Source organism: Pygocentrus nattereri, chromosome 2 (assembly GCF_015220715.1).
Source record: "Pygocentrus nattereri isolate fPygNat1 chromosome 2, fPygNat1.pri, whole genome shotgun sequence".
NCBI lineage: Eukaryota > Metazoa > Chordata > Actinopteri > Characiformes > Serrasalmidae > Pygocentrus > Pygocentrus nattereri.
The window spans coordinates 26244942-26255474 of NC_051212.1; the positions used below are offsets into that span (position 1 = coordinate 26244942).

Here is a 10533-nt window from a genome sequence, read left to right on the forward strand (position 1 = left end):
TTTGGTTTATTGCAGGACCCAGTCCTGGAGATATACAACCCTGGAGAGCAGAGATCCAAAACAGCTGGCTGTAATATCCATGTGCCTGTAAAAAAAAAAAAAAAAGAATAGTTGCACTAATAAAAAGACAACCCAAAATGATTCGTTTCCTAATGACAATCAGGTCCATGTCACTTACTTTTGACTGTTGTTTTATCATGACTGGACAGGGTGTGAGCTGATGAGCTGAGGGGCGGTGTTGGGGAGTTGACTTTGAGTTTGTTCGGGCGAGGAGAGAGACGCGTCTTCTCCGTCTTCTAAAGATGATGATTTCCTGAAATGTTAATATTGGCACAAGTAAGTAATAATATCTTTTATTAATGCGTGTAAAACAATGTTGTACAAATTTTAAACGCCCAGCGCTAATAACGCGGCGTCAGCGCTAAAGTAATCAGCGTAGCTAACGAGCTGCTCTAGGCTAAGCTAACTACTTTAGCGGCGCCGCTATCAGGCCCACTCGAAGTGGTTAAACGAAGCAAGAATACATCGATAAAATACATTCTGTTAGACTTTAAGCCACGACTTTCCCCGTTGCAGCTTCGGTGGTTTAACCGCTTCCCACAGATAATTTGCCCTCGGGAGCTCTGTTTTTATGTTTTTTTCCTGTCGGGAGTTGGTCGGCCTGCGTTGATTATGCTAGCCAATTAGCTCGCTAACCTAGCTAGCGAGGAGAAGTTAACTTGGCTAAACTGGGAGGAAGAGGCTTCTGCACCTCGTTCAGGTAAGACATGTACACCTGTTGCTGTATTAATGTCAAGCTAACGAAGTGTTCTTAATATTTTACGCATGATGTTGTAAAACGATACATGCTGAGCAAATGGCGTTAAAAAATCTGGCTAACAGCAAATGTTGCCGTTCAAAATGAACGAGCGGGATTCGGCAGTTTAACGTCGGCCGTTGCGTGTTTGAGTCGAGGAACGTTGAACGCTTTAAAACGGCCAGATAACGCTGTAATATTTTGTGATCATAAACCCTGGTTTCCATGTGAATATTCTTCGTTCAACTGAAAATGAAACTGTTAAATGGTGCGTGTGCAGTGGTGTATGGTTTAAATGGTGTTACCGAAGCAATGATGAGATCTGCAAATCGACAGCTTGGCCTTCCCATTTCTGAGAGGCTCCATGGCGACATTTCGCCTGCAATACCGCATTTGGCCACTGACAGGCAAGCGGTGCTATCAGAGCCAACGTTTGTCGTCCTTTAAAACGGCTCCTTTAAGGCACGTGCCTTTATTAGCGAGAAGTACGCATTCTCGTTTGTTTTGTCCCAAGTTTGCGATATCTTATTTCTAAACTTACATTTAAACAAGCTTAAATGTGCTTCGACGATTCTGATTGGACCACTTGCACAAAACGGACCATTAAAAATCGCCCTTCAGCTTATTTAGTCAGATATATGTTGACTCTGTGGACTGAAAGTTTTTCTTGTGTAAACGTGACTTTATAAAAACCGAGCTTTAAGCTCTGTGAGCGCAAAACTGGGTTTCCTCGTTTCTGATTGGCCAGCTGGTGAGCTGATTAACATACGCGCTGTCATCAAGGTGTTGACGTAGATACACGTTTAAAGTGCCTTTTCTGCCTCTCTGAGTTTGAAACAAGCGGCTTGACTTGACTTTTGTTCCGTGCTGTGAGGAGTCGATGGCAGACAGCAGCTCTGCTCACCATCCTCGTCTTATATTTTTGGAAGAATGACCCGTCTGATGCGCGAGTTTACTGTTATCGCTTCTCAGCCTTTTGGCTAAGATCAAGTGTAGTATCTGTTCTTATCAGTCTACTCGGTCAAACGCCTTCTCCTGGTCTAAACTCACCAGCGCCAGAGGGACATTCCTGTCCCCGGCCCAGGAGATGGCATCCCTGATCAAGTGGAGGTTCCAGGTTGCCGACCTCCCAGGGACCCCGCACGTCTGGTCGCTGTGAACCAGGAGTGACATGGTCTTCTTCAAGCGCTCTGTCAGGGCCTTGGCGAAGATCTTAAGATCAACGCACAGCATGGTCAGGGGTCTCCAATTGGCGAGGTCCTTAGGATCGCCCTTTTTATATAACAAAGAAAGAGCCCCCGACCGCATGCTCTCTGTTAACCTGCCCTGCCGGTGCACATCCTCGGCTACCTCCACTATCTCCGGGCCGAGGACATCCCAGAATGTGGAATAAAATTCCACTGGTAGTCCATCCAGGCCCGGGACCTTACGCCGGTTCATCTTGCCAAGTACCTCGGTCAATTCTCCCAGACTAAAGGGGGTTTCTAGGCTGTCCCGAGCAACGCTCGGAAGGCTAATCTCCAGGAAAGACAAAAAATGCTCCCCTACTTCTCGATCTGTGCCCCTGTTGCTAAAAAGATTGGAATAAAAACTATATGCAATCTCCATCATCCGAGCCGGGTCCGAACAGGTCCTACCTTCCGAGTCTATGAGAGATGTGAAACATCTCTCCTCTCGGGCCTGCCGAACCCTTTGAAAAAAGAAGGCAGAACAAGTCTCGTTTTCTTCTGCCATCTGCAACCTGGCATTAAAGAGGCTATCTGCCGCCGACCGTTCATGCAGTGCCCTGAGCTCCGCTCTAAGGGCCTGTGCCCGGTCGAGGTCGAAAACCCCCCCATTATTATAATCAGCATAGGACGTCTTCAGTTGCTTCTCCAAATCCCGCACGCGCTTAAGCTTTGCAGCTTTGCGTTGGCTGCAGTAGTGAATCGTAAGAGCACGAATCCTCTCTTTTACGTGCTCCCACCACGCAGCCGGAGAAGCAAAGTCACTCTTGCAGTCTAACCAGGCCGCAAAGTGATCTCTGAAGAGACTCTGATATTCAATCTCTTCCAAAATCCCCACGTTCAGCTTCCAGTACCCCCTCCCGAAGGAGGGTGCATCTATGGAAACTGTGGCCTCTACCATCATATGGTCAGAGTACCACCGTGGAGACAAGGAAGCCGTCCTAACTGTAATGGGGGGCGCCACCCAGATGTAATCTATGCGGCTAGATGCCCCTCTACTATTATGCCAGGTGTGGCCCGGATTTCCGGGGTTGCAAAACTTAAAACCGTCAACAAGGCTGAAGCCGGCGACCAGCTTTTTAAAGTGTTTCACGCTGACGTCATCGCGCCCTTCCAGGTTAATATTAAAATCACCTGCCACGACAACGTGCCTATTTGTAAAACAAAAGGGGGCCAGTGCTTCTAAAAAAGCTATGCGGGACGAGGGGTCTACTGGAGCGTAGACGCACAGGACCCTCAGGTTCTGGCCTCTCCAAGTGGCGTCCACCCCCAAAGCCCTGCCCTGAACGATTGTAAATGGGCTTACCTTCTCGAAGGAGCGGTCTCCAAAAAGGATCCCAACTCCTGTAGAGTGGACGCCGCCCACGCTCCAGTACGCCTTACCTCTCCTCCACTCCTGAGAGAAGAGGGCCTCGTCCCGCTGGTCCCGCAGGTGAACCTCCTGCAGGCAGCAGATGGAGGCTGAAGTGGACGCCAGATCTCGAAACACAGCTGTTCTCTTCGTCGCCTTCTGCAGCCCTCTGACATTGGTGGTTAAAATGGTAAGATCTGTCATGATAAAAAGAAAAGGGGAGTTAAAACCACTAATATGTTAAAAGCAAACAATTAAAAATCAATTAAAAATCAATTAAAACTCAATTAAAAGGGGGGAGCCCCTTTCCCGTCCTCTATGGTCACCCCCCACGCTTTCCAACCCATCCAGGTAAGCGTCTTCGTTGGGGGGGACCTCCCTGCCCCCATAGATCAGTGGCGGTGGTGGCGTCCCGTCCCCCACCAGCACACTGATATCCTCCGGCTTAGGGGGCACGGGGGGGGACAGGGGAGCTCCCTCGGGCGCCGCCCCAGGGGAACCCGCCCTCTGTCTCCTCTCTGTCTCCTCGTCCTGGGCTCTCCTCCTTTTCTTTGCTCTCTTCGCCGGACGGGAGACGGGGGGTGCCTCCTTGCCTGCCAGCGGGTGCGGGCCCGGGGCTGGGCCCCTGGCTACCCCTGGGGAGGAGGTGGCGATGGCGGCAACGGGAGCCCCCACATCAACGCTCCCCTCCGCCCCGATCTCAGTCAGTCCCTCCTCCCCCACCGTCCGGGGCGCAACAGGCCCCACTCCTGCCCCTGCCAACACCGTGGCATAAGTCACTTCTCGCCTCGGGCAGGAGTGGGCCAAATGTCCCTCCCCGCCGCAGCTCTTGCACCGGCGGGGGTTCTTACAGTCTTTCGCCAGGTGGCCCTGCCCCAAGCAGTTCTTACAGTTCAGGTCCTTGCACCCGCTGACCTCATGGCCATGCTGCAAGCACCCCCTGCAGAAGGCGGGCTGACCCCTGTAAAAAAGGTAACCTTTGTTACCGTTCAGGGAGAAATAGGCCGGGGGGTGCGTCAAGCCCCCCTTCCCATCCTCCCTGAACTCTACCAAAAACTGGCGGCGCCCGTTCCAGACCCCCAGCTCATCTCGGATCATCCTCTCTCCCGGCTGGACCTCTCCGTACCGCCGAAGAAAGGTTCGGATAGCATCGGCGGTCACGAAGGGGTTAAAGAGGTGGATGGTGACCATCCGCCTGCCAATGTGCCCCAAGGGGTACAAGTCGAACCCCTTGCCCAGCGGATGGCCCTTCAAGTCCACCCCTCTCCCAAGGACCTGCCCATAGGCCTCCTCCGATGTCATGGTGACATCGAAGAACCTCAGAGCGTTGTTGCGCTGGGCACAGACCAAGTCCTGTGAGCTCAGGCCCAGCGCCCCAAAGACGACCTCCCGGATGAAGGGGATCCTATCCGGAAACGCATCCCCTTCTTGGCTGGTCCTCCATTGGAACCGCACCGTCCGAGGTACGGCTCCATGGAGTCCGGGAGGGCCCCGAGGTTCCTGATCCATGACGACGTTTCCGGAGGCAATGGATGTCATCTTAAAGGCAGGGTCCTTAGGTCCGTCTGCCGGGAATCCGTATCCTTGGTCCGAGCGGCTGAGGAATCTAAAACTAAATAACGTAAATGAAATAAAAAACAATAAAAAAAGAAATAAAACCCTAAAAAGGAGTCCAGAGGGTCACCTGCGGCAGCGGCGGTCAAGCCACCTGCTGCTGCACCTGCGTTCACCTCAGGAGCTCCTTCTAAAAGCTACTCAAGCACAGCGCTGATAAGAACAGATACTACACTTGATCTTAGCCAAAAGGCCGAGAAGTGGTTTGGTTCTCCATATTTAACCTCTTTAGTATGTATGCCATAATGAGGCCCAGTGCCACCCATAGGGGGGCCCGTTTGGCATAGAGCAGCCAAGTGAAAGTGGGTGACAAGGTAGCCTGAATCTGATGGTATTGATTGTTTATCTGTGGACTTTGTAATAATATTGTGATTTTGTGCTAAAGCCACCCCACCTGAAGAAACTTGACAGACACCACCAGAATGTATTTATTTGACAAGCCTATGAAGTTTTGAGATGATTGAACCAAGGACTGATAAATTTGAAGCAATTTAAGCTAGCAATGTCATGGCTACAGTGATTATTTGATGGAGCAACACCATGTTAAGTAATGAAGGCATTTTTTTCCCCAAAATGATTTACCTAGAGAGGCCTGAGTATTTCTAGACCAGTTGAGATGAAAATCCAAAGAGTACTTGTAAAAGAATAATTATGAAAGGATTGTATTATTGTGACTTGATATCTACTTTGTCAAGTAGTTACTAGTTGCAGAAATTTCAGCCTGATTGGATTTACAGATTGCGGTATTTAAGTTACAGTGCCCCACAATTGATATTCATATTGAGGAGTACATTCAGAGGTAGCCTATTAAGTTTCAAATTTTGATGAAGCATTGAGTTATGGAATTTTTGAACTTATGAATTATTTCAGATGTGTTCATTGGCATATGGCAGCCATATTGTTTATACAAGTGAAGATTTTTGATAGTTATTGAGGTTCAGGCTTTTCTGAGTGTGTTTTGACACTAGTTGTGTGGGAATTGAGCAAAAACCCTGTAACTAGTTTGCATAAGTAGGTTTAATAAAAACAATAGTAAAAATGTGCAGTATGTGCAAAGTTGAAATAAAATTAGTTGCATGTGCAAATATGTAGAGCAGTTGTTCATAAAGTGCATCAAGTAACCGATGTGAACAGTAATGTTCTGTGTAAGGTATAGATGTAAACAGTATTGTTCTAAGAGCAGCAGCAGTAGTAGTATAGGTAAGGTGCAGTTATTGAGTGCAAGGTTGGCCAAAGTTAAACCAGTTCAGGATGGGAGGGGGGGGGTGTATGTTGCCTCGGTGGCTCGGTCCTGCCGCTTTGCGCTGTACAACATCAGACAGATACGGCCGTTTCTAACACAACAAGCCACCCAACTCTTGGTACAAGCAGTGGTCATCTCACGCCTCGACTACTGCAATGCCATACTGATGGGCCTCCCGGCCTGTGTTGTAAAACCACTGAAGATGGTTCAGAATGCTGCAGCGCGTCTGGTCTTTAACCAACCAAAACGGGCGCATGTCACCCCACTGCTCATTGAGCTCCACTGGTTACCGGTTGCTGCTCGTATCAAATTTAAAACTCTTACAATTGCCTACAAGGTGTTAACAGAGCAGGCTCCTTCCTACCTGCACTCGCTCCTAAAGGCTTACAGCACCGCCCGGCCGCTGCGATCCTCCAATGAACGTCGCTTAGCTTTGCCAAACATTCACACAAAGCAATCGAGACTGTTCTCATACTTGATTCCCCAATGGTGGAACAAGCTACCTTCCGCTGTCAGAGCAGGGGCGTCCCTCGCTATTTTTAAGAAACTCCTGAAGACAGAGCTCTTCAGGGAGCACTTGCTCTAATCGCCTCTTGCAAATCTAGCCACTACCAACCTCATCTCCTTCTTGCCCTCCTTCCCGTCTCTACCCCACTATTACCCCTTGGCCTCCTTTAAGGCCTGACTATGTTTGTTCTATGTACCACATTATTTGTAAGTCGCTTTGGATAAAAGCGTCTGCTAAATGTAATGTAATGTAAGTGCAGAGCCTTTCTGTCCTGAGCAGTAGAGTTTCCATACCAGACCGTGATGGAGTTGGTAAGAACACTCCTCGCGATCGTACTCCTGCAGAAGGTGCTGAGAATTTTGGCTGGCGTGCCAAATTTCCTCAGTCTTCTCAGAAAGTACAGTCGCTGCTGGGACTTCCTGATGTGTGTGTTGCGAGACCAGGTGAGATCCTCACTGATGTGCATGCAGAGGAATTTGAAGGTTTTCACCCTCTGCACCTCAGTCTCACCAATGTACATGGGTGTGTGCAGCTTAAGCCACACAGTCATAAGTGAAGTGTGTACAGAATGGGGCTCGGTACACAGACCTGGGGGACCCCTGTGCTCACTGTTCTTGTGCTGGATGTGCGGCTGCTGGCTCTGACTGACTAGGGTCTACCTGTTAGAAGTTCAGCACCCAGGTACAGGGTGAGGAGCTTTTCAGAAAAGTTGGTTTAGGATGACCATGTTAAATGCTGAGCTGTAGTCAATGAAAAGCATTCTGATATACGTGTTCTTGTTCTCCAGGTGTGTATCTTTTTGTCCAGAGGCCAAATTTATCAAAGTGTCTTAAGAAAAAAAAAATGACATACCTTTTTAAGAATTTTCTTTTCTTAACTATTTTCTTAAGTGTCATTCTAAGAGCAAGTGGTATTCTAGAAAATGTTCTTGAATGTTTTCTAAATATTATGACAGCCTCAGGTTAGTGCCTACATTTATCACAGACATTGCCTCTGCTACTCCTGCCCATCCTGTTTCTTCCACCATTACCTTTAGTTGTAGTTTGCTAAAAAAAAAAATTCATCAACTATTGGTTTGATGTTTTTCCTACATTTTGCTCCCCTTACATGGTAAAATGCAATGTAGCCCACGTAAGAAAACAATGAAGATTTTTCTTTTATTGAGAAAATAATGAAGATTATCTTAAGAGAATACTTGAGATTATTATTTTTATTTAACAGTTGCATTTAAGGCCTCATTCATCAACTGTTCTTTAGCAGAAATTTCTTCTTAAAATCCACTTATGCAGCTTTGACAAAGATTCTGCTATTCACCAATGTTTTCTTATTTGGGATTTCTTTTTAGGGAAGAACAGAATACACACTCGTACAAAAGTGCAAACAATTCTGTGGGTTAAGAACGCATCATAAATCTGTCAACTTTTACTTGGCATCTATTTCAAAAACGAAAAAAGAAAAAAAGTAGGAAGATGTTGGGGAATGAAAGTCCCTCTTATGAACTTCTAAGTGTTTGTTTTCCTAAGAAAATCTTCATTGTTTATTATACACATCATAAACAACGCATGAGAGATTTTTGAATGTGTATTAACTTAATTTCTGTTTAGTTAATCCACTCAGAGGAGCAACAGAGAGGAAAATCATCAAACCAGGCATTTAAAAATTTAGTAAACAAGAACTAGGTGATGGTGGAAAAAAACAGGGAAAAAGCCTCATTGGAAATTATGATAATTGAGTGGTGACAGATGAGGATGGGCAAGAGGAGCAGAAACTATGTCTGTAAATTTAGACTCTGACTTCGTCAGTTCTTACAGCCTAAGAAAGTATGGGTCTGTTAGAAGGTTGAAAAAACATTTAAGAATATAATGATTTCAAGTATACAATTTCTTCTTAGAATCTCTTAAGAAAATGGTTAAGAAAATAAAATAAGAATTCATAAGAGGTTTTTTGAAGAGTAACAATTTTTCATAACTTTATGAAGTTCTGAAAAAAGACACTTTTTGACTCCGGCCTCCTGTCTGACAAACACGGTCCTGCATAAAAATTAAACTTCTATTTCAGATCTGAAGAATATAGTAGCAGCAGACAGAAAAACTAACCAGGAGCAACAGCCGTTGGAAGTGAGACGCAGATTAGATAGCCAAGGGCTACCCTCAGATGACCGAGGCAGGCACAGTCATGTTTCGTCTTTGGACATCAGTGGAAGACGAAGTCCAGGAAGACATTGTGCAGCCCTGGAAGATGGTGGCAGCGACAATTCAGAGCGCCGTGGATTGGTCTTAGAGGCCAGAGGCAGGGGCAGTCTGGATAGTCATGGTTAGGACTCACATATTGGAAGTAACCAGAGTTTTGCTGATTGCACATATTTCTTTTCTCACTTCAAGTTTGCATTTTTTGTAGATTGGAAACTTGAACCAGACTTGAAGCTGATTTCACAAGAGATCCGCAAGAGAGAGAGAGAGAGAAATGCTGACCTTTTACAAAAGGCATATTTGCTGGGCTCGTCCATTTTCAGTCATCCTCAGGGGTATGTACAGTCTGTGCTTTCACTCTAATAGACTAAATAGACTGTAATAGACAAAAAAAGCAGCATGCACACTACAATGTCAGTACCATGTCCAAGGACCAAGGGCCACCACCCAAATAATCTATATTCAGTGGTGGTACTTTGGGGTCTCTGTTCAATAATAAATGGCTTGGAAGGGGGGCTGGTATGTGTGGATATACGTGTATGTATGTACTTATATATGCATACATATGTATATGAATGCATGCATGCATATATATTGTGTGTGTGTGTGTGTGTGTGTGTGTGTGTAGTATTATTATTATTATTATTATTATTATAATATAATCAATGCCTTCATCTTGCAGGAACTGCTGACATACTCCAGCCCCATGAGGTCTAGCATTGTCCTGCGTTAGGAGGAATCCAGGGCCAACCGCACCAGCATATGGTCTCACAAGGGGTCTGAGGATCTCATCTCGGTACCTAATGGCAGTCAGGCTACCTCTGGCGAGCACATGGAGGGCTGTGTGGCCCTCCAAAGAAATGCCACCCCACACCATTACTGACCCACTGCCAAACCGGTCATGCTGAAGAATGTTGCATGCAGCAGATCGCTCTCCACGGCGTCTCCAGACTCGGTCACGTCTGTCACATGTGCTCAGTGTGAACCTGCTTTCATCTGTGAAGAGCACAGGGCGCCAGTGGCAAATTTGCCAATCCTGGTGTTCTCTGGCAAATGCCAAGCGTCCTGCACGGTGTTGGGCTGTGTGCACAAACCCCATCTGTGGACGTCGGGCCCTCATACCAACCTCATGGAGTCGGTTTCTAGCACATGCACATTTGTGGCCTGCTGGAGGTCATTTTGCAGGGCTCTGGCAGGGCTCCCTCCTGTTCCTCCTTGCACAAAGGCAGAGGTAGCGGTCCTGCTGTTGGGTTGTTGCCCTCCTACAGCCTCCTCCATGTCTCCTGGTAGCGCCTCCAGCCTCTGGACACTACGCTGACAGACACAGCAAACCTTCTTGCCACAGCTCGCATTGATGTTCCATCCTGGATGAGCTGCACTACCTGAGCCACTTGTGTGGGTTGTAGAGTCCGTCTCATGCTACCACGAGTGTGAAAGAACCACCAACATTCAAAAGTGACCAAAACATCAGCCAGAAAGCAGAAAGGTACTGAAGTGGTCTGTGGCCCCCACATGCAGAACCACTCCTTTATTGAGTGCGTCTTGCTAATTGCCAATAATTTCCACCTGTTGTCTATGCCATTTGCACAACAGCTGTGAAATTGAT

At 47.1% G+C, this 10533-nt stretch overlaps 1 long non-coding RNA gene and 2 pseudogenes across 1 annotated transcript; 2 read left to right on the forward strand and 1 right to left on the reverse strand.

Annotated features, from left to right (window-relative positions):
• Positions 1-250: 250 nt before the first annotated feature.
• On the forward strand, positions 251-9668 carry LOC119264781. The gene is made up of 4 exons (XR_005131219.1): positions 251-336; positions 8797-9051; positions 9136-9262; positions 9610-9668. It is a non-coding gene; the product is annotated as an uncharacterized LOC119264781 (long non-coding RNA).
• On the forward strand, positions 1757-1866 carry LOC119262729 (annotated as a pseudogene).
• LOC119262727 lies at positions 5021-5192 on the reverse strand (annotated as a pseudogene).
• Positions 9669-10533: the final 865 nt, after the last annotated feature.